Here is a 22326-nt window from a genome sequence, read left to right on the forward strand (position 1 = left end):
GAATTTAATTAGCACACTAATCATTAGGTAATTATGTTAATCGATTATTTAAATTTTCAAAAAAAATAGTTATGTATATATATTATAGGGTGTCCAAGGAGGAATTGGCCAAACTTAAGGGACTGATTCGGGATATGAAACTAAACAAAAACATTCACATGAACAAGTACCTTGATTCACTTCATTTTGTAATTTTTCAATAAAAAATAATTATATACTTTAAGAACAAATTTAGATATTTTAATGAAATTTGATACACATATCCCAACACAATTTAAGAGAGGAGTATACCTGAAAAAAAAATGTTTTTCCTGTAAATCATATAAAGCTGATATTTTATAATGCGATTCCTGTAGGTAAATGAAATATTTTCATTATACATAATTAGCATTCAACCTCAACCGTTCCTTAAAAAATGTGTTTAAGTGAAAATGCAGGATGGAGATGGTCATAAATTAGAGTTCTCTTGCCCCATTATTAAATTTAGCGTTAAATAAGAGATAAAACCTCATTCTTTGATTCATAAGAGGTTTTTTGTGTTAATATTTTTTTTGTCAAATTATAATTTTTTGGATAAAATTAAACATTTACTGAAACAGTAATTACACCGTTATTTTGAGCAGACTTTAGGCTTTCAGAAAAACAGGAAAAAGTTTGGCGGTTTTTGTAAATTTTCCTTAGATTAATGGGGATACTCCACCCTTAAGTTTTACCTTTGAAAATTCCAAATCGGTGGCCATTTACATTTTTTAATCGTTAATAGGTCTGCAAAGAGCTTTATCGAATAAAAGTAATTTATTGTACGTATTTTATTGAATTAAAATAATCATTATACAAATAGCGTTAGTTTTATCGAATTGTGTTTTATTAGATAAAATTTTAAGCATTTTATTATGAACAAAATGATTCCCCATTCGTTTAAATACATCGATAAAAAAGTTTGAGATATGGTTGAAATTGTTAAAGCGAACACAAAATTTATGCAGCCAAACATTTTGCGCCTATTTTTACCCCGAAAAATGTTGGTGGCAAATATCTCCTTCAACACTCTTATTATATGTTTAATATTTAAACTAGTTTTTATACTACCTGCTAGAATTACGTTTATTATAAAAATATTTTCCATTTTTTCAAATTCAGCTTCAAAATTAATATAACAAAAGAAAAGTGCAGTTGTATATTCAATAGCGGTTGAAGAAAGAACAAAAATAAATGGTAAAACATAATGAAATCCACCCTATAAAAAAATAAAAGAACATCATCATTAATTTATAAAACATAAAATAACAAACATTAAAATTTTTTTTAAATTACGGGCGTGAATGTATGAAGGAATGGAAGTATTTACGGTTAATAAATTACAAATATAAAATGAAAAGTTTTACAAAAGGTTTCAGCGATGGCTATGAGTTCCTAACATGATTGTTAAGTTTTCTAAATACATTCTGTTTTCTAAATATTTAGAATAATAATATTAGAATAATAAATATTTAGAATATAATAGATATATCTAATATTTATAATATTTAGATATATCTAAATATTTAGAATAATAATATTTATATTTTCTGTTTTCTAAATACATCTTGTTTTTATTTTACAGCTGCATGTCAAAGTTAGTATTTCTTTTATTATAGATCTACCTAAAACATTAAATATCTAACACTTAATTCACCGATTAACACAATGAAACATGATAAACTAAAATATTAAAAATTATTACTCGCTTTCAAATTACATCAAAATCGTTCTTCTAAACCATTTTTTAGAGATACTTATATAAATAATTTACTGTAGAAGCTATCAAAGATTATTTTGTCTTGTCTAAATATTATATATAAATATTTATGTATATTTTAATGAGAAAATAATATATTTTTTCATTTAGTATCTTTTTTTTGTAATGAAACCAGTCATTTGACTGGTTTGATGCAGCTCTCCAAGATTCCCTATCTAGTGCTAGTCGTTTAATTTCGCTATACCCCCTACATCTTACATCCCTAACAATTTGTTTTACATATTCCAAAACGTGGTCTGCCTACACAATTTTTCCCTTCTACCTGTCCTTCCAATATTAAAGCGACTATTCCAGGATGCCTTAGTATGTGGCCTATAAGTCTGTCTCTTCTTTTAACTATATTTTTCCAAATGCTTCTTTCTTCATCTATTTGCCACAATACTTAATCATATAATATAATAATATTAATATTATAATATTAATATAACAATAGGAGGAGTAGCAGGAGTAGGTTTCGTGATGAACAAGAAGATAGGGAGGAGAGTGGAGTACTTCAAAACGCATAGCGATAGAATCATTGTAATAAGGATAAAATCAAAACCTAAACCGACAACGATTGTTAACGTCTATATGCCTACAGTCGCCCATGATGATGATGAGGTAGAGTGTGTATACGAAGAGATTGATGAAGCAATTAAACACGTAAAAGGAGATGAAAATTTAATAATAGTTGGAGATTGGAATGCAAGCATTGGAGAAGGCAAGGAAGGAAATATAGTGGGTGAATACGGGCTGGGCAGAAGGAATGAAAGAGGGGACCGACTTATAGAGTTTTGCACGAAGTATAATTTAGTAATTGCCAACACCCAGTTTAAAAATCATAATAGAAGAATATACACTTGGAAAAAGCCAGGCAATACTACAAGGTATCAGATAGATTGTATCATGGTTAAGCAAAGATTTAGAAATCAACTCGTTGACTGCAAAACTTACCCTGGAGCAGACATTGAAAGCGACCATAATTTGGTGATAATGAAATGTAGATTGGGGTTTAAAAACCTGAAGAAAAGGTGTCAGATGAATCGGTGGAATTTAGAGAAGCTTGAGGAAGAGGAGGTAAAGAAGATTTTTGAGGAGGACATCGCAAGAGGTCTGAGTAAAAAAGATAAGGTAGAAAATGTAGAAGAAGAATGGGAGAATGTTAAAAAGGAAATTCTTAAATCAGCAGAAGCAAACTTAGGCGGAATAAAGAGAACTGGTAGAAGACCTTGGGTTTCAGACGATATATTGCAGCTGATGGATGAACGTAGAAAATATAAGAATGCTAGTGATGAAGAAAGTAAAAGGAACTATCGGCAATTAAGAAATGCTATAAACAGGAAGTGCAAACTGGTGAAAGAAGAGTGGATTAAAGAAAAGTGTTCAGAAGTGGAAAGAGAAATGAACATTGGTAAAATAGACGGAGCATACAGGAAAGTTAAGGAAACTTTTGGGGTACATAAATTAAAATGTAATAACGTGTTAAACAAAGATGGTACACCAATATATAATACGAAAGGTAAAGTCGATAGATGGGTGGAATATATTGAAGAGTTATACGGAGGAAATGAATTAGAAAATGGTGTTATAGAGGAAGAAGAGGAAGTTGAGGAGGATGAAATGGGAGAAACAATACTGAGATCTGAATTTAAGAGAGCATTAAAAGATTTAAATGGCAGAAAGGCTCCTGGAATAGACGGAATACCTGTAGAATTACTGCGCAGTGCAGGTGAGGAAGAGATTAAGAGATTATACAAACAGGTGTGTAATATTTATGAAAATGGGGAATTTCCATCAGACTTCAAAAAAAGTGTTATAGTTATGATACCAAAGAAAGCAGGGGCAGATAAATGTGAAGAATACAGAACAATTAGTTTAACTAGTCATGCATAAAAAAAAAACTAGAATTTTATACAGAAGAATTGAGAGGAGAATGGAAGAAGTGTTAGGAGAAGACCAATTTGGTTTCAGGAAAAGTATAGGGTCAAGGGAAGCATTTTTAGGCCTCAGATTAATAGTAGAAGGAAGATTAAAGAAAAACAAACCAATATACTTGGTGTTTATAGACCTAGAAAAGGCTTTCGATAACGTAGACTGGAATAAAATGTTCAGCATTTTAAAAAAATTAGGGTTCAAATACAGAGATAGAAGAACAGTTGCTAACATGTACAGGAACCAAACAGCAACAATAACAATTGAAGAACATAAGAAAGAAGCCCTAATAAGAAAGGGAGTCCGACAAGGATGTTCCCTATCGCCGTTACTTTTTAATCTTTACATGGAACTAGCAGTTAATGATGTTAAAGAACAATTTAGATTCGGAGTAACAGTACAAGGTGAAAAGATAAAGATGCTACGATTTGCTGATGATATAGTAATTCTAGCCGAGAGTAAAAAGGATTTAGAAGAAACAATGAACGGCATAAATGAACTCCTACGCAAAAACTATCGCATGAAAATAAACAAGAACAAAACAAAAGTAATGAAATGTAGTAGAAATAACAAAGATGGACCGCTGAATGTGAAAATAGGAGGAGAAAAGATTATGGAGGTAGAAGAATTTTGTTATTTGGGAAGTAAAATTACTAAAGATGGACGAAGCAGGAGCGATATAAAATGCCGAATAGCACAAGCTAAACGAGCCTTCAGTAAGAAATATAATTTGTTTACATCAAAAATGAATTTAAATGTCAGGAAAAGATTTTTGAAAGTGTATGTTTGGAGTGTAGCTTTATATGGAAGTGAAACTTGGACAATTGGAGTATCTGAGAAGAAAAGATTAGAAGCTTTTGAAATGTGGTGCTATAGGAGAATGTTAAAAATCAGATGGGTGGATAAAGTGACAAATAAGAGGTATTGCGGCAAATAGATGAAGAAAGTAGCATTTGGAAAAATATAGTTAAAAGAAGAGGCAGACTTATAGGCCACATACTAAGGCATCCTGGAATAGTCGCTTTAATATTGGAAGGACAGGTAGAAGGGAAAAATTGTGTAGGCAGGCCACGTTTGGAGTATGTAAAACAAATTGTTGGGGATGTAGGATGTAGAGGGTATACTGAAATGAAACGACTAGCACTAGATAGGGAACTTGGAGAGCTGCATCAAACCAGTCAAATGACTGAAGACAAAAAAAAAAAAAAAAAAAAAATATAACAATACATATCTTTTCTTTATAAATTTCATATTATTTTCATGTGTTTTTCATACTGTATATCTATATACAATATGAATTGTATTTCATGATTTTATATAATTTGTTTTTAGTTGTAAAATTAATACAGTAACTGATTTTCTTTAAAATACTGGTAATTTTGCATGCCTGCTGGTTAATTTATATTATCAAAGTATATTTTAATTTAAACTATTTAATTCAAATCGCTAGTTAAATACAAGAAACTCAGAATTTATAAATACCTTACTTATTTAATGCCAACAACATAACCGTATTTGCGATAAGATCAAGAATCAATAAATTTAAAACGGCACTTTTTAAAACTGATAAAAAGATATGATTAATAGAAAGTAGTAAACTTAACAAACATTTAAATTAGTAATAAATAAACTGATAGATAATTGTAATAGCTTATCGATTAGATGCCCACATGCAGCTAGTACTTAGTACCTTTTTTTCTTTTTCCTGTTTTTTAGCCCCCGGTAACTACCGTTTAGATAATTCTTCAGAGGATGAATGAGGATGATATGTATGAGTGTAAATGAAGTGTAGTCTTGTACATTCTCAGTTCGACCGTTCCTGAGATGTGTGTAACTAAGTTAATCAAACATTGATAAACACCGGATTTAAATTTATCGGGTTACATTTTTATGGAAATGTTTCACTAAAAATAATATGAAAATAGATAAATCACATCTAAGAAATGACATCATTACACACTGTAATATTACATTGTGTTATTTTGCATGTAAAAAACCAAATTAAAATTTCAAGTTGTTAAGTAGATAACAGCGGAAGGTTTTTATAAATTCTATTTGTAATTAAACTGTACTGCAGTCAACTAAAAATCTGTTCTACAAATATACTGAATAGTCTTAAAAGATCGATTTAAAATTTCAAAGGTTTATTTTTTTAATTCCCAAGCAGCTAACATATGAAAAATCAGGTACAGTTAAACAGCTACTGACAGCTGCCTGTTGACATTAGCAATAGTTTTGAGAATACTCATGCGGGTTAACCATAAAAATTTGATTGTGAAACTATAATAAAAAGTGATCGTATACACATCTGGGAGATTTTAAACTAACCCTTGAAATATTTTTACTTATATAAATAACTAGGCGGAATAAAAAAAAAAATTAATTTTAACCACTGAAATCAGAACAAAATAATAATTACATAGTTTTAAATGAATTCCCTGTTTGTGAAAATTATAACAAGTGTAGTCATGACCATCTTTAATCTCAAAAATTAATCTGTACGCTTAATTGTTCATTAAGCGTTTGCTAAGCATTGTTCATTAATTGTTCATTAAAAACGAACTTAAATATGTTAAATTCTTCATTTTATTTAATCTAATACAAAGCATATGCTAATGGCTTAACACCTACTGTGTAAAATTAAACAAAAAACAAATTGAAACAAAAAACTACTTATAAAAAATACAAAATAGGTAGTTTTAATTATTTTTTTTTGTCTTCAGTCATTTGACTGGTTTGATGCAGCTCTCCAAGATTCCCTATCTAGTGCTAGTCGTTTCATTTCAGTATATTTAATTATTACTTCATTAAAACTAAAATCTCTGAATTACAATGTTAGAGGCAAAGACAGCATCTATTTGAAAGTTTTTTTAAGTTTACAAAGAATAATTGGATATAACTTCAGTATTCAACAAAAAATATACAAATAAAAAAAACTAACTATACTATGAGCAGAATATTTTAAACAGCATAAAGAAAATAAACAAAGTAACAGTGATTACATGGAAGACCATGTTATACAGCAGAATATTTTATAACAAAAAAAATTTATTTTTTAATAGAACGAACTGGATGACCTTAATGTAAAAATTAACCAATATAATGTATAAAAATGTTAATACACTTTTCTTCTCCTTAATCCCTGGAACATTTAATAAATATTTTTTTTCTACGTTTTTGTTTATGACAGCAAAAATATTAATTTAAAATTGTAACTTTAAACGACAAACTGAATGAAATTGCATAATAATTTTTTTTTTTAAAAACTTGAAAAAGTTTTCAACCTTCATCAGTAACTCAAGTCAAGCAGTCTTTCTGTAAAAATTTAACTTCTACAATGATAAACAAAACCAAATTGTAAGCAACTTCTTTTTTTTTAATCAGACTTCAAACTAAAGGTTGTCATAAAAGCATATGAATATGTGTTAAAGTATATATATTTTTTTATAGTAATTACACAATTTGGTTCAGTTTATTGATATGATAAGTTAAACATTTTAAATTAATAATGACTTTATTCAGATCAGTTATAATTGTACTCTTTACACCATCTCAGGAATAGGGAAGTGTGAAACCTTTTTATTCCTTCTGGAATTGTTGACAAATCATCTTTTATTAGATATTGTCTAATTCCACGCATATAAATATTAATATATTTTTCCCGTTTAAGATCTTTTGAATTAAATGGAAAAATTTCTTTGTCTCTCTCATCTAATGAGTGCCATAAATCCTGTGTATTTTATCAGAAAATTCCCATTGCCTTAAAGAGAAATATGAGATTACATCCATAAATTTGTCAATTTTTTCTGAAATTATTAATAACCTGAAATCAAATAAATAAAAACAAGTTAATCGATTAATTTAGGTATCAGGTTTTTAAATTTATTATTTGTTTATTATTGTGGTTTTTTATTATTATTACTGTTGTCACTACTATTGTTATTGATTTGTCTTATTTTATTTATGTTCTTAAATTAATAACTTATAATTATAGAATCATTTAAAATTTTTAATCTCTCAATATCTTGATCGCCGGGAACACGCAACAATATGTTTATTAGCCCGACGGGCTGGTCTAATGGTTAAATCATTGTCACAGATCAGTTGTTTAATAGTTGATTTTTGAAGTCGAAGGTTTTGAGGTTCTAATCCTTATAATAGTTAATCTCTTTTATATTGATTTGAATGCTAGACAGTGAATATGGTATACTTTCGTGATTGGGGTTCAATTAACCACACGAGTCAGGAAAGGTCAGCCAGATTCTGTACAAGACTACATCTTATTTACATGATGTCATACATATCACCCTTATTTTAATTGGCCATGAGGGGGGGGTTGTTTGTTGAAATCCCATAAATTAGAAGTAAAGACCCTGTTTTTTTATGTGGAATATACAATAACTTTATTAAACGGGTAATAAACATAGAAAACTTTTAAACAAAGCGTGTAGAGAATTTAATTCTATATGAAATAGTGTAAGATAAGTTGAATAAAACAAAAAAAGTTAGAACAATTTGAATTTTATTTAGAAACCGTACACTAGATCAAGTTTACTAGTGCATTATACATACCGATTTGTAATAAATGTTCAAAAATGAGCCCACCATTTTCAACACATTTTTTTGCATGCTTCTTTCTATACTGTTTTTGTTGCTCTTTTTGTTCTTCAGTTGTCCTTAAGCAACTCAGCTGCATCCATAATGTGGACAATTTATCCCTCACGAGAATGTATTTTTGTTTCATACAAAATCTTTTTTAATCATCCTCAGACGCAAAATTCTAACTGTGTTAGATCAGACTATCTTGGTCACCAGGAATGTGGATCTCCACAACCAATCCATTTTTCAGAGAAATGATGATTTAAGTGAGTTGAAACAGCATTAGAAAAGCGGGGAGGTGCACCATCGTGCTACACTTTGTGTCTCATTGGCAGAGTAACATCTTAGGTACACCTGAGGATGTAAATAGACCTCAGCATTAAGCGGCCAGGTTATATGAACAGTCAAAACAGCTGGTTATGAAAATGGTTGTACCATACACTGATGCTAATTCTGTGTTGAACATTGTTTTTCACCGTTCCATGATTTACTTTTGCCTCTGTAAGCTCATTTCATAAGTTGTTGACACCATCTCAAGTGAAATTTGCTTCGTCAGCAAATAAAACGTACTTGTAGAGTTGTCAATTTGTATTCCATCAGTTGTAGAACTGTATGTGAATCAGACCATCTCCTGGCTGTAGATGTTGAAGTGGTTGTTTATTATAAGGATAAAACTTGTTTTTTAAATGTCCTCCAAACCATCAAATGTGAAGCTCCGGTCCACTTAGAAAGGTGCCGTACATGATGCCTGGACTGCAATGAATTGCTTCAATAATAATTTTATCAATAACAGCATCGTGTCGGTTAGATCATTTGTAGCTGATACGAATAATAGGTAGTGAACCAGTTTCCTGAAGATTCCGAAAATTCATGTTAATTGTTTTGATACTGCAATCCTGTGATTCAGAAAACGTATTTCATATTCTACAACAGCAGCTGTAGCATTACCATTACATTCACCCCATATCAGCGTATTTCTCTATTGTAAATAAGTATGGCATTACTTCAATGACAGACCGATTACATCAAAGTGAAATTCACAGAAAGACTTCGATAACGATAGCGCAGTTTGCTGTACCCGATATACTTAATGTACCTCAAGAATGATTTAAAATCCAGTGTTGCATAATGTTGAACAGTTATTTTATTGGCAACTTTGAAATAATCTTTTAAATTTATTTTATTTCTGTCAATAGTTGTGTAATTTCCACTTTTTTTTTTTATTTTTTAACAGCAAATTTTATTTTTACAAATTTTTCACATGCCCAAAAAATAATTTTTCTTTTTTGTTTATATTATGTAAAAACTTTTCTAAGAAATATAGTAATTCTATTACTTAGTAATAGTAGTAATTCTATTACTTATAAATACCTTCCAAGCAAATGAACGTTCATAAATCCAGGAGAATGCTAATGTTGCATCTGAATACAAATGTATTTCATGAATATGTTTATTCAGAGCATTTATTACCTTCTCTAATAAATGTGAGAGTAGTAAAGAACCAGATAATTCAAACCTTGGTAGTGTTATTTGCTTTAAAGAAGTAGGTCTTGATTTGGAACAAAGTAAATTACACAAAATTGTTTGATTAGAAAATAAGAGTTTGAATGTACGACTGTAATCCTTTATGGAGGCATCTGAAAATCCATGTATTTAGATTGAATTAACCTCAGCACCATCGATGAATTTAATTGGACGAATCATCTTAATTAAATCAATTAAGTGCAACTGATTGTATAATTTACATCGTTGAGGTAACATCATTGTGAGTAATCTATCATCCCAATCAATTTTAAGTTGCATTAAAGATAGCATAAAACATTTATGATAGAAAACAATAGGACCAATTAGACCTAATGGGTCAAATATTCCTGCAATAATAGTGAGAATAATTCTTTTAGTATCAATAGATTGAGTAATTGTGTCTGTAGAATTGTTCCATAAAATGCCTAAGATATGTAACTCATGTTCATGGGCTAAAGGAATAGAACAGTTGTGCTCAGGAGTAGCAATATTATGATTACACTGATACGCAAAAAAAAAAATTTTTTAATGTTTCTCCAAGTGTGATACCATTTCTTGAATTTCATTTTTGCATACAATACAGATCTGTAAATAGAATTTTTCTATCGCCCTTAGTTTTAAGTAAATTACGCTTCAAAAAAAAATGAAAGGAAAATATAGTTAAAATCTGTAAAATTTATAATTTTGCATGGCCATACCTATGTTAGAATGATTTCACTGATGTTTTTCTGTTATAAATAGCCTCAAGCACATCCCAAATTAATATCCAACAGTAATCGACTAGCATGTTAGTATTCCATTTCCCTTTATAGACAGCTTTCCATCACCAAAATGTCTCTAGAAACATTCACTGTGTTCATCACTATCTCCAAGGTTGTCTGGGAAAAATTCCAAATATTAGTGGAGGAAATGTATTTTCAGACATATTATATACCATAGCTCTTATGAAGTAAAAGTTGATTAACAATATCATGGTAATTGTTGGATTTTTGTTTGCCGAGAAAAATTTTGCAAACGTCTTTAAATGAAGCCCAAGCTACACGTTCTACATTATTTAACATTGTGTTAAATACATCATCTTTGACCTCTCTCTTATTTGAGGACCAACAAATATTCCTTCTTTAAGTTTTCCTTCACTTGCATTCAGAAATTTCTGAATGCAACTATCCTTCTTCATTGCTTTTACAAAATTTTTCATTAGTCCTAGCTTGATTGGGTAGGAGGTAAAAATATTTTTTGGGGTTCAACTAAGGGCTCATGAATAATATTTTTCCCTTTTGGAGTTAAGTTATCTCATTTCTTCTACTCTTTAGTAACTAAATGTTTATCCCTAGCTTGGCTGTCCCAATCGCAAAGAAAACACATGTACTTGGTATAGTCTAACAAAATAGCTGTAACTTTCAAATCACCACATATGTTCCAGCTATGTTTTTTATAATTTATTTGTTCAAGGACGTCTTCATCACATCGTATATCTCTTTCAAATTAATATCATAAGTGATTGGTATTGAAGGATATTTGTTACCGTTGTGTAGTAGAACCGCTTTTAAACTATACTTGTTTGACAAATCTATCAAAAGGTGCCAGTCCTCAGGTTTATGAGCTTGTCCTAAGTGCAACATAAGCTCATATATTTTTGCAATAAATCAAATTATTTTCATCAATAAGTACTGAAAATTTATTTTTGCCGGCTTCAAAAGGCTGAAATTTTGTATTTTTTTGAAGTAAATTCCAACCTTGCAGTCTTAATCCTAACAGTTCAGCTTTTTTTTTTTTTGATGAATTTAAATCCCTAACTAAGTCATTTAATTACCTATTAATTAAAGGTTTAGTCACCTTGTGATATAAGAGTGGCTTATTTGAAGATAATTCAAAATCAAAATCATTGTTGCCCTTCAGTACTGCCTGATTCTTCATCGCTGCTTTCAAAACATACATCCACAGGTGGCTCAGGAACTGGAATAATTTCAGTGTGAGGTACAGGTCTGATTGCAGATGGCAATGAAGGATATTTGACATATGTTTAGGTTTTTTAGAAATTCTAGACACGTTTGTTAAAAAAAGTAACAATCGGTTGCATGATCCTTTGGTTCATGCAAAACCATAGGTATACAAAATGGCAAAGTCTTCTGTGTACGTTTCAGCCGTCCTCTTAAATATGCAGAACGGTTAATGCATATCATATGAGGAGTCATAATTACTAAATTTATCATTACTTAATTTAGAATCATTAATGTTATCAGTATGAACTAGTATGTTGTATTTTTGTTGACATAAATCATATAAGTTATTTGAGTAACATTGATTGTTACTATGACCTTTGTGAAAACATATGAGACAACTATTATTATCCTCAAAAATCTCTTCGTTCATCATTGGATAAATTTAAAGATTCTTTGCATTTTTTTTAAATTTATGATTGCCATTACAAAATAAACAATGTTTAAAGTTAGATCTAGAATAATAACTAACATTGTTGTTTATGAATCTTGTTAACATTTAAAGTAGGATGTTTGCAATGAGATTTAAATGCATTGTAATATTGTTCTTCAACATTTCCAATACTGAATTGTGAATTTATAGTACTCAAACTAAGATTTTCCAGGTTGTATCATCGGGTTTCAAGAAATTCTAAGAACTCTTGAAAGTTTGGACCACCCTTATTTGATAATCTTTCCTTCCGTAATCCAGCCGTGTTGTTAGAAATTGAATTGCAATGAATTTGAATATGTTAACTGGATGTTGTATTGCTTCAAGTGAGTTTAAAAATGAAGAAATATCATTAATGAATTTAGACTGAAGAGCTAATGATTCTCTTTTTAAAAAATGTATTTTTAAAATGCAATCTGTATTAAAATATAGTCATAAATTTTTTATCAAATGTTTTATTAATAAATTTAATGTGATTTTATCATTTTCATTGGTTAATGGAAGCTTTTTAATAATGGCTAATGCTTCATTTTAGCGGTGAATGTAAGTAATGTAATTTTTGAACATTTGTTAAATCTTTTCAAGTGTGGATTGATTCATTAAATGTATTAAAAACTTGAGGCTATTCAAGAATGTCACCATTAAACAACGGTAAATTGAAAAGGTGTAATTGTAATTGTTTAGTAGCTGTGTCTACAGAATGTTCTTGATTATTTACTCTATGCTGACTATTTAAAAAATGTTGCAGCTTACATTCTATGTTGCATAATTTTTTCTTGATTTGTTCTTGACCTAAAGACAAACTATCATTATCAACATCCATTTCTAATTGTATCTGAATGGAATCATATTTGCGGTGCAAATTTTTGTAATTTGAGTACAGTATAGCTCTCATCTTGTGATGCGTCAAATTTATCCGCGAATGTTGCAATTCTTGTTACGAAAGCCTTAATTGATTTTCAATGTCTTAAAAATTGTTCTTTATCCATAATGATTACAATAACTAATATGGCCAAAAAAACTAAATAAAACTAAATTACACTAATAATATTATATAGATATTGGTGTTAACGTAAATTATGAACCTAGATCCAATGTAGTGAACAAAACTCCAAAATAATATTTTCATTCATTCATAATTTAATTATTATTATTGAATATCACCAATGAAGATTGAATTTGCCAAATTGCAATGTATTTATATGTATTTCGCAATATGAGAACTTCACAAGTAGCTGATATTTCACATAATTATTTAATTATCCAGTCATATCCATATTTCTTAATTATCCGGCCCAGAGGACAAAAAATAATGTACAACAATTTCAGCCATGGAGCAATTCGTTGGATCTAAACTGTATATAATAAGTAATGCCATATAACCGATTATTCATAATCACTTCCTTTATTTGCTTTCAAAATTTACACTTCATTTATTAAACATTGCAATGAGTTATAATAATTTATGTTTTTAGTTAAGTTCACATTTTAAGTATATATTAAATATGTCTAGCTAGAACAATAAAAATTCAGTAATGTTGCTTATACATGTTAAAATAATTCAATTTAACAATTAATCGGGCGTACAGATACTTACATGTTAGGAGCATTCAATAAAAAAGCTTCTTATTACATTTCCAAAAAGGAAAAAAATTACAGAGAAATATTAATGCTACAAGAAAGTGAAATACTAGCGGGTTTAAATTCCCTTACATAACTGGTGTAGTAGATAGCATCTACATTGAAATTAAAACTCAAAATTTTAATAAATTATAATAATAGGCAAGATTACTTGAATGTTAACATCCGTGCAGCATCTACTGCTGAAGGATGAGATAATTAATTGCCAGGATGAAGAATTTAGATTTGGACCCAAAATAGTATCAAGCAAGTTATGGTTAAATTTACTGAAGCTTGTTTGCTTGCTGGTATTCAGAAAGGTAAGAAATAGCACCATGATTACTAACATTATTTGAAACTCCTAACTCTAGGGAAAAAATATTATATAACAAGCAAACAAAAACACAACATTTAAGAGAAGTTTCAGATAAATGAAAAATTGTTTTCACATATTTATGCGAGTAAAACTAGACAAAGTTTCTACAATTACAATTTCATTAAGTCTATAGTTTCATTAACATTAAGTCTATGCACAGTATTTATTAAGAAAAAAAATAATACTTCATAATGTGCACAAATACATAAAGGACAACTTCAACACAACAGTTTTCATTTTCTAGTATTAGTAAACGTTTAATCAGAAACAAGTTATTACTTTCACTGAAATATAATTATATTACTCGGTTGTTGTTCCTGCCTACATCAGTTTTAAACCCTGTGTTGGTAGGATATCTTAAGAAGAACCCCTCAATTCTTTCTTCTGATATGTTAAAGCGGCTCTAGTAAGAAACTAAGTGCTCATTGGAAGCTTTTTCAGAGTGAAGTAACAAATCATTAGGGTGGGTATTCCATTTTGATTGATCTACATTTGCAAATGTTTATAAAGAACCGCGTAAAAAAATTATTTGTTTTAACATTTTTAAGCTAATCTAGAGCAGCTTGATTTCCTCTATATTTGCTTTAAAGTAATAGTAACCTTTTATTTAACTTATTTTAGGCGTTACTGATGATACAAGTATTTGATTAGTTTCCGGTAATTACACAATCTAGAAATTGTACAATCTAGAAAATTATATGGCAGTTGGTAAAAAGTAAATTCATATAATTTTTTTGTACATAATTTCTCAGTCTTCTTAAAAATATCTCAGTAAAAATGACTTCATCTCATTTAATGATTAAATAATACATATACTACTCAACCTGTACCCGCTGAGTTGGTCTAGTGTTGAACTTATCATCGCAAATTAGCTGATTTTGATATCGAGAGTTGAACCTTAGTTACTTTTATATGGATTTGAATATTATATTGTGAGACAAGTGTTCTTGGTGGTTGGGTTTCAATTAATTGCACATCTCAGGAATGGTCAACCTGAGACAGTGCAAGACTACACTTCATTTACACTCATACAAATCGTCTGAAGTAATGCTGTAACAGTGGTTCCGGAGGCTAAAAACAGAAAAAAAAAGAAAAACTACGCCTGTAATTCTAATTTTCCAGCCTTATATTGCACCCTCAATGAGATATTTTTAAAAATCTGTTCTTTGCAGTTCGCCTAAGTATGAAAGGAACATTTCGTTTTCAAGTATTTATGTTGACATCACCGATGAATTGGATTTCATTTTTAATTACGATAACAATTATAATTTCATGATCGTACTACAGAAGATATAATAATTTGAGTATTTGTGATCAGAGCTGTTCTACCAAGATTAACTTAAAGAATATAAGCTGATAAAATTAAAAGCCATACTTACTTCATCATATATACTTACTTATGCTTGGTCGTACTACAACTACTGGTAACCCTTTACTACATCTTCTAACAATGTCTTCTGCTACTGCTTTAGTATATACATATGTATTAGGAATATCATCCAGCAGTCTGAAATAAAATAATTTTCATATTAAGTTCTACATATATGTAAACCATAAAGATGTTAATCATATATAAAATCATGCCTCTCATTGTAGAGATGTTATCTTGAGTTAAATGATATAATATTGTATTACCACTTTTTTTTTAAATGTTAGCACTTGAGATGAAACTAGTATGCAGTCTTTCTGCACACTTTTGTATATCTTCATTCGGTTATAAAAGGTTGTAATAATACAGCAAACAGAAATATTAAGAAAAGTTTTAATTACCGTTTGGTAAAACGGGTATCTAAGAAATTTATCGGAACTAGTTTTGCTAAACTGATTTTTATAAAATGAATAAATAAATCTTTAAGATGGGGGATTGTCTTAAAGACTCTTTATTAACTGATTGTTTCAATTAATTATTTTGCTAGTATGCATTGTACAAAATACCATTTTATAAATTATACTTAAGAGAACATTTTAAGAATCTTCAGCTTTATTAGATATTAATATACTTTAAACGATTCAAGTCTCTATCTTCATTAAAAAATAAAACATGTTGTTCTTTACTTTCAAAACATAGAACTAAAATGATTAAAGCCTATGAAAGTGTTAAAAAATGTATATATCTGCACCAAGAAAGTTCAGTTTCCCCCCATAATTATATGATATTTTTACAGTGTACTGATCTTGTATGTTCCAGCACATAACAGATTTTAAAATAAGAATGAAAAAATGATTTGGATCTTCATTCTATGGTAAACTCACATCTAATTTTTTTTTTCATAATCTGTATTATTCAAATATGATTACTAATTAAAATATTTGAATATGGAAAATAAACATTTTTGAATACTTATAATATAATAAACATTTAATGAATCATTACTTCCTTCTCTGAACACAATTCCATGCCTATTTTTGACAAGTAATCTTAAGGTATGTATACTGATAATGGTATATAATATAATAATGATCGTAATTCACCTTCTTTTTTTTGGCTTTTTTAAATGTATTATTACAGATAAACACATCAATAATTTTGTATTAATTTCTCAAGCATGATTACTACTGATATGTTTAATAAATTATTAAAAAAGTGAAATCCACCTTAACAGCAAATTAAATGTGTCTCTAGATCTTTCAGTTCCTTAGAACATCGTCAGGAAAATAAAATAATTTTATAAAATAGTCAAAAATTAAAATGATTAAGCAGTCATTATTCTCCTGACAGTGGTCTAAGGTAAAGATCTATAAAAACACATTTAATTTGCTGGTAAGGTGGATTTTCACTTTTTTAATAATTTTTTAGTACTAATGGATACAATCAATAAATAAAAAAGGTAATAAAATAAATCTTACAAAGTGTCAGATTTTTTAACTGTTGATTGTTAAGGCACTCTGTTAATGTTATTAATTTGTTGTCGTCAATGGTTGATATATAAAATTTCGCTTCAATTTTATTCAAGTGACAGTTAGAGTAGGCTGTTGATACATATACAAATGCCTAAAATGAAAATAAAAAAGAATTTGGTTAATTAACAGCATCTGTTTAATTTGAAATGTAATTAACTTTTGCTATTTATATTTGCATGATAGTCATTGATGAAAATAGATTTAAAAAAATACACAGAATTAAATAAAATATGATTTCAAAACTCATTCTGGAACAATTTAAGTTTTTTGTAGTAATCTTTGGTGAACAGGAGCATATTTAAAACAGTAGGTTTTATTTTCTCATGATTTTAAACAACTGATTTTATTTTTCTTATATCTGTTTCCTACAAGTATTTTTATACAGTTATATAGTAATAATTTTTGTTAGTTGTATTTTCATAGTTTGGAGTCCAGAAAAGAGCCCAAGGCCAGAAAAAGGTATTCATACAACTTTGGTAACGTTTCAAAATGCATTAATTTCCTCTTAAAAACAGGTAGAAATCTGTGCTATAAATCAAATTCGATTATTTATTAAATCAAGAATCTTCTCTGAAAAATGTTTAATAACATATCACCCTTGAAATTGACACAGCCTGACGACATGCTATCCTAAACACCCTCAAAGAATGGGGACTCAAGGGCATTATACTTGCTTTTATTAGGGGTTTCTTAAATGGTCGAACTCTCCATGTTTGTGTGGAGATTCTCTCTCAGGTAGCGTCAATGTGGAGAATGGAATACCAATGAAGTGTATTAAGTGCCACGTTATTTTCTATAGCCATCAACAGTATTATTAAATGTGTGCAGACGCCTGTTTCATCTTCTTTATTTGTTGATGTTTTTGCTATATATATTGCGTCCTGTTCTACAGCCACAGCGAAGAGACTACTACAGAACACTGTATCTCGCCTTTACATGTGAATTTGGTGATGAAAACCAACAACTTACTTTTTTCCATGTTAATTCAGATGTCACTAGTGTTTGTAAATATTATGAAAAAAGCTTATGTAAAAATTCAGTCACCTGTATGGACACTTCTGTTGTGACCCTTTGAGAACTCATAAAAACAATTAAGAAAAACTTAAGAACAAATAACATTAAAGCAAGCTCTTAAAAAACACATTTTTCCAAATTTAAATTTAGTTCCTGGAATGTCTCTTTGTGTTAACTGTTTCAAAAGGTTTTTTTTTCAGCAGAACAAAGAACTACATGAACGCAAAGACCAAGAAAATTGCATTGTCCCGCATCACAATACTGAACAATTGAATGCTGCTTAAATTATGCGACATATCATTAATAATTAAAAAAAAAGCTATTTTAAAAATATTGTGAACATCAACTTCAACAACATAGGGGCTAAATATAAAAAATGTAAAGTGCAAAGAAGACAAGAAACCCCCCCTTGGAGCACTTATTTAGCAAATCAAAATGGTATCGCTTTTAACAGGTTTTTCATGAGTTTTGAGAGAGATAATGTTTTTAATAGTACAATATACAAGAAACTTTTTTGTTTACCATAAGCATCTACACAAAAACACTGCAAGTTATGCAAATTTGAGATTTTTATCACCAGCCCCATCAGAGTTATTTAAAGACAAAATTTTAAGTTTTTAAAAAAAATTATTTTCAAAAATTCGTGAAAATTTAGGGGCAAGTATATCATCATTGATATTACTTATGGTAATAATACTAACATATACCTACACATAAAAAAATAATTCAAACTGTGTTTGCCATCCCTGCATCTTGAAAAATAATTAACAAAAGTGAAATTTCACAATCTTTCATGTTCAAATTTATTTGTAATTTTTTCATAGAAAAAAGGGAGATAGGTAAATAAACCACTGAATCAGTATTTTACCTTGAAAAAATATGAATAAATTGCCTTTTTTTCATCCTTCCAGGACCAATAGTTTTTTAGTTATAATTTTTTCTGTAAACCCTTAAAATCACAAAAATAGGTGTGCACACCATAACAAAAATGGCCACCACAGGTAAACTGCTTAAATAAAAATTTTAAAAAGTAATTTTAAGGTCCTGAAACGTGTAGAAAACAAGTGGGTATTTTGAATTGAATTGAAAGTGGCTTTTTTTTTTAATCGGTCAAGCAACCAGCTTATGTTTTTTTGGGACACTTAAAATGGATTGACCCATACACAAACACTGTGGGTTCTACTCGCAACTGCAAGAACACAGTACTTAGGCCTGAGTTCACAGAACTTTGAAAATCCTAATTTCAGCAACAGATATCTCTGTTTAAACGATGCAAAAGCTTCACGGAGATAACACAAAATTAATTTATTTCTGAACATGCTCAATCTTCCATTTATCTAAAGTGAAATAAAATCTTTTTTCCAGGCATCGATCGATTCTTCACCCTCATACAATTATTTCTTCACTCTCATACAGATTAGTTACTTTTTATGCTCTTATTATCTGCAGTATTACATTTTTCTTTCAATCGGTTGATAATTTCACAGTCAGATGAGAGGAACAGCTTCTTGTTCAGAATCTGAATCGATGTTCAATATTTTGCTTTTGAACATTACTGCTGCTTTCTTAACCTTTTCCTGAGAGTATTTTCTCTCGCATAGTCCTTTTTTTCTGAATAGGTGATTCATTTAAAACAATCAAACTTTTGATGAGAGCATTTACAGCTTCATTTTTTTCTGGGGTATACAAAGGATCTAATTGTTGAAATTCTTCATCAGAAGTAGTTTCTTCAGCATTATTTTTAGCAGAAGCTTTAATCTGTTTGCGGCAAGTACTACAAATTTTGTAACCTTGTTTAAGAAAAGTAAATGTACGCACCAAATTCTTGCTTGCACTTCTCAGGTTTTTCTTACAGGATTTATGACTTTGACTTTTCAAATGGATTGCAACAGTACATTTTACTTGAAGCTATAGAAGTTGATGGTTCCATGCTGGTCACTGTATTCTGGTCCAAGACTATGATGAATTAGTCATAAAACTGCAAATATGTAGAGAAAAGCAAGCTTAGTAACAAAGAGCGACTGAAGTCTGAAAAAAATATTTTTTTGATTCACATTATAGATATGATCAATTCTCTTGGGAGTGCACCACCAAACCTTCTTTTCCAAGAGATGATCTAGACTGAATATTACTTTACTTATCTCAACAGGAAGAAACATATACATTCTTTTGTTGGCACTAGGAGTGCATGCTACTCTTCTGTCTATCAAGTGACCCAGTCTGAAAGAGTGGAAGGGTTTTCATTGACTGTATATCAATTAGCAACTGCCACTGAGGAGGAAAAATTGGAATATTCTGGTGTACCTAATTATTTTTTAACATGATCCCATTGCAACCCTATTATGAAATGTACATGTACATGAACAACACAATTGGAAGCAAAAAATATGGTACTTTTAAAGACGCCCCCAGCCGATCTGTAGATAGTCAGTTGTTGTTGTAGTTAGTTGTTAGATAGTGTCACTGAAAGGAGAAAATAAATAAATGGTACATATTTTTTTCTTTATAAATACATACATTGTACTGTAATATCACTAAAATAGTGGTACATTGACACTGTAATAGTAAAATAAAGTACAGTAATTTACTGTATAATTTACAAAGAACCTAATCTGTATTTCTGCAAATTTCTTAAATGTGAGTCAATTTTATCTAGCAATGATCTATAATATATATATATATATATATATATATATATATATATATATATAAATAATTATATCACACTAAAAAGCAGATTTTAAATAATCAATAAATGACACAAAAAATTATTTTTTTTTAACAAAAAAAATAATATTTTAGTAGTCAAAATTTGGGTTTACTTACCCCCTTAAGACAAAATAATGGTGACGAAAATCCCACTTTTCGACTCAATTTTTTCTATTTACCCCAGATTCCTCGAAAATTATTAAAAATAAAGTTCTGGGACCTATTTTTTTGTTTAATTTTTCACGTCAGATTTTTTATAAAACTTCTATATTTTCCTTTTAACTGGGTTCCAAAAATTACATCCTGGCTTAATTTTACCATAGGTGCAAAAATCTGGGCGAAATCTTTTGCCAGTTAATGAAGCGTTTCCGAACCTATTATGAACTGAACTCCCTTCTTTATTTTCACCGGTTGATCATGTCCTGAAAGTTTATCACATTCTTCACAAATCACTCTGTGGAAAAAGCCAACAATGATACTCATTCATAATATGCCAAACTACCCGACCTCACATATAATATCTACGTTTAGAAATACGATACACAGATTGTTCAAAAAGCAGTGTCACCTGTAAACCATACAAAAGAATTCAGCATTATAAAATACTTAATACACACTGACATCTCTTACAAAAAATAAATAAAAACAAAAGTAAGCGAAACAAAAAAATATGTCAAATTAACAAACATAAACAATTCTCAGTTAACATTTGCCAGAAATCTAATATAAACAAACCAGAAGCTCACCAAATGTGGATTTGTCATTTAAAATTTTAGTTTTAAATAATTATAATAATTAGAAAAAATATGGTAACATCACATGATCACTACGGTACAATAAGATCAAATAACTGTTTATTGAATTTATTTATTAATTGTATTTTTAAAAGAATACTTATAATAGAAATGAGAAATAGCATGAGCTTCATTTTTAATGAAACTATTAAGAACCGACTGACATTGTGACAAATTTATATTTTTGTCAAACAGGTTACTATTAACATTAATTTTAATATTTATAATTATATTGAATATTAATAAATGCAGTAATTAACTTACACTTAAATTGTAAACAATCCAATGAATCGTTATCGGGTAATGTGATTTTGTTGTTAAAGAATCTCTCCGTATTGTTCTGTCTGTAATACAATAATTAATTATTTTCATAAAATATAAATACAAAAATTTATTTAAAAAAAAATCCATTTAAGATAAAATAAATTCATCATAGCTTCCAAATCTATGGTTCTAAAGAAAAAATTTCCCCAAAGGATTTTGAATAGACTGAGGATGCTATGATAATCCACTAATCTTTTAAATAGCAAGAAAACAGAAATTGTAGAACCGATTAGATCGCAAGTTGAACAATTCCAACCGTCTATGTTTCACTGACGCAATCCAAAGCAAATAAAATTGCGGAGCGTGAGCATGATTAATTCTTCATA

The 22326-nt window shown here is 29.2% G+C and overlaps 1 long non-coding RNA gene across 1 annotated transcript; it reads right to left on the bottom strand.

Moving 5' to 3' along the window:
• Positions 1-747: 747 nt before the first annotated feature.
• On the bottom strand, positions 748-21119 carry LOC142325815 (uncharacterized). The gene is made up of 4 exons (XR_012756589.1): positions 21000-21119; positions 17106-17250; positions 15656-15765; positions 748-1237 (listed from the first exon to the last, which is right to left on the bottom strand). It is a non-coding gene; the product is annotated as an uncharacterized LOC142325815 (long non-coding RNA).
• Positions 21120-22326: the final 1207 nt, after the last annotated feature.

This window comes from Lycorma delicatula, chromosome 5, assembly GCF_047948215.1.
Source record: "Lycorma delicatula isolate Av1 chromosome 5, ASM4794821v1, whole genome shotgun sequence".
In the NCBI taxonomy this organism is placed as follows: domain Eukaryota; kingdom Metazoa; phylum Arthropoda; class Insecta; order Hemiptera; family Fulgoridae; genus Lycorma; species Lycorma delicatula.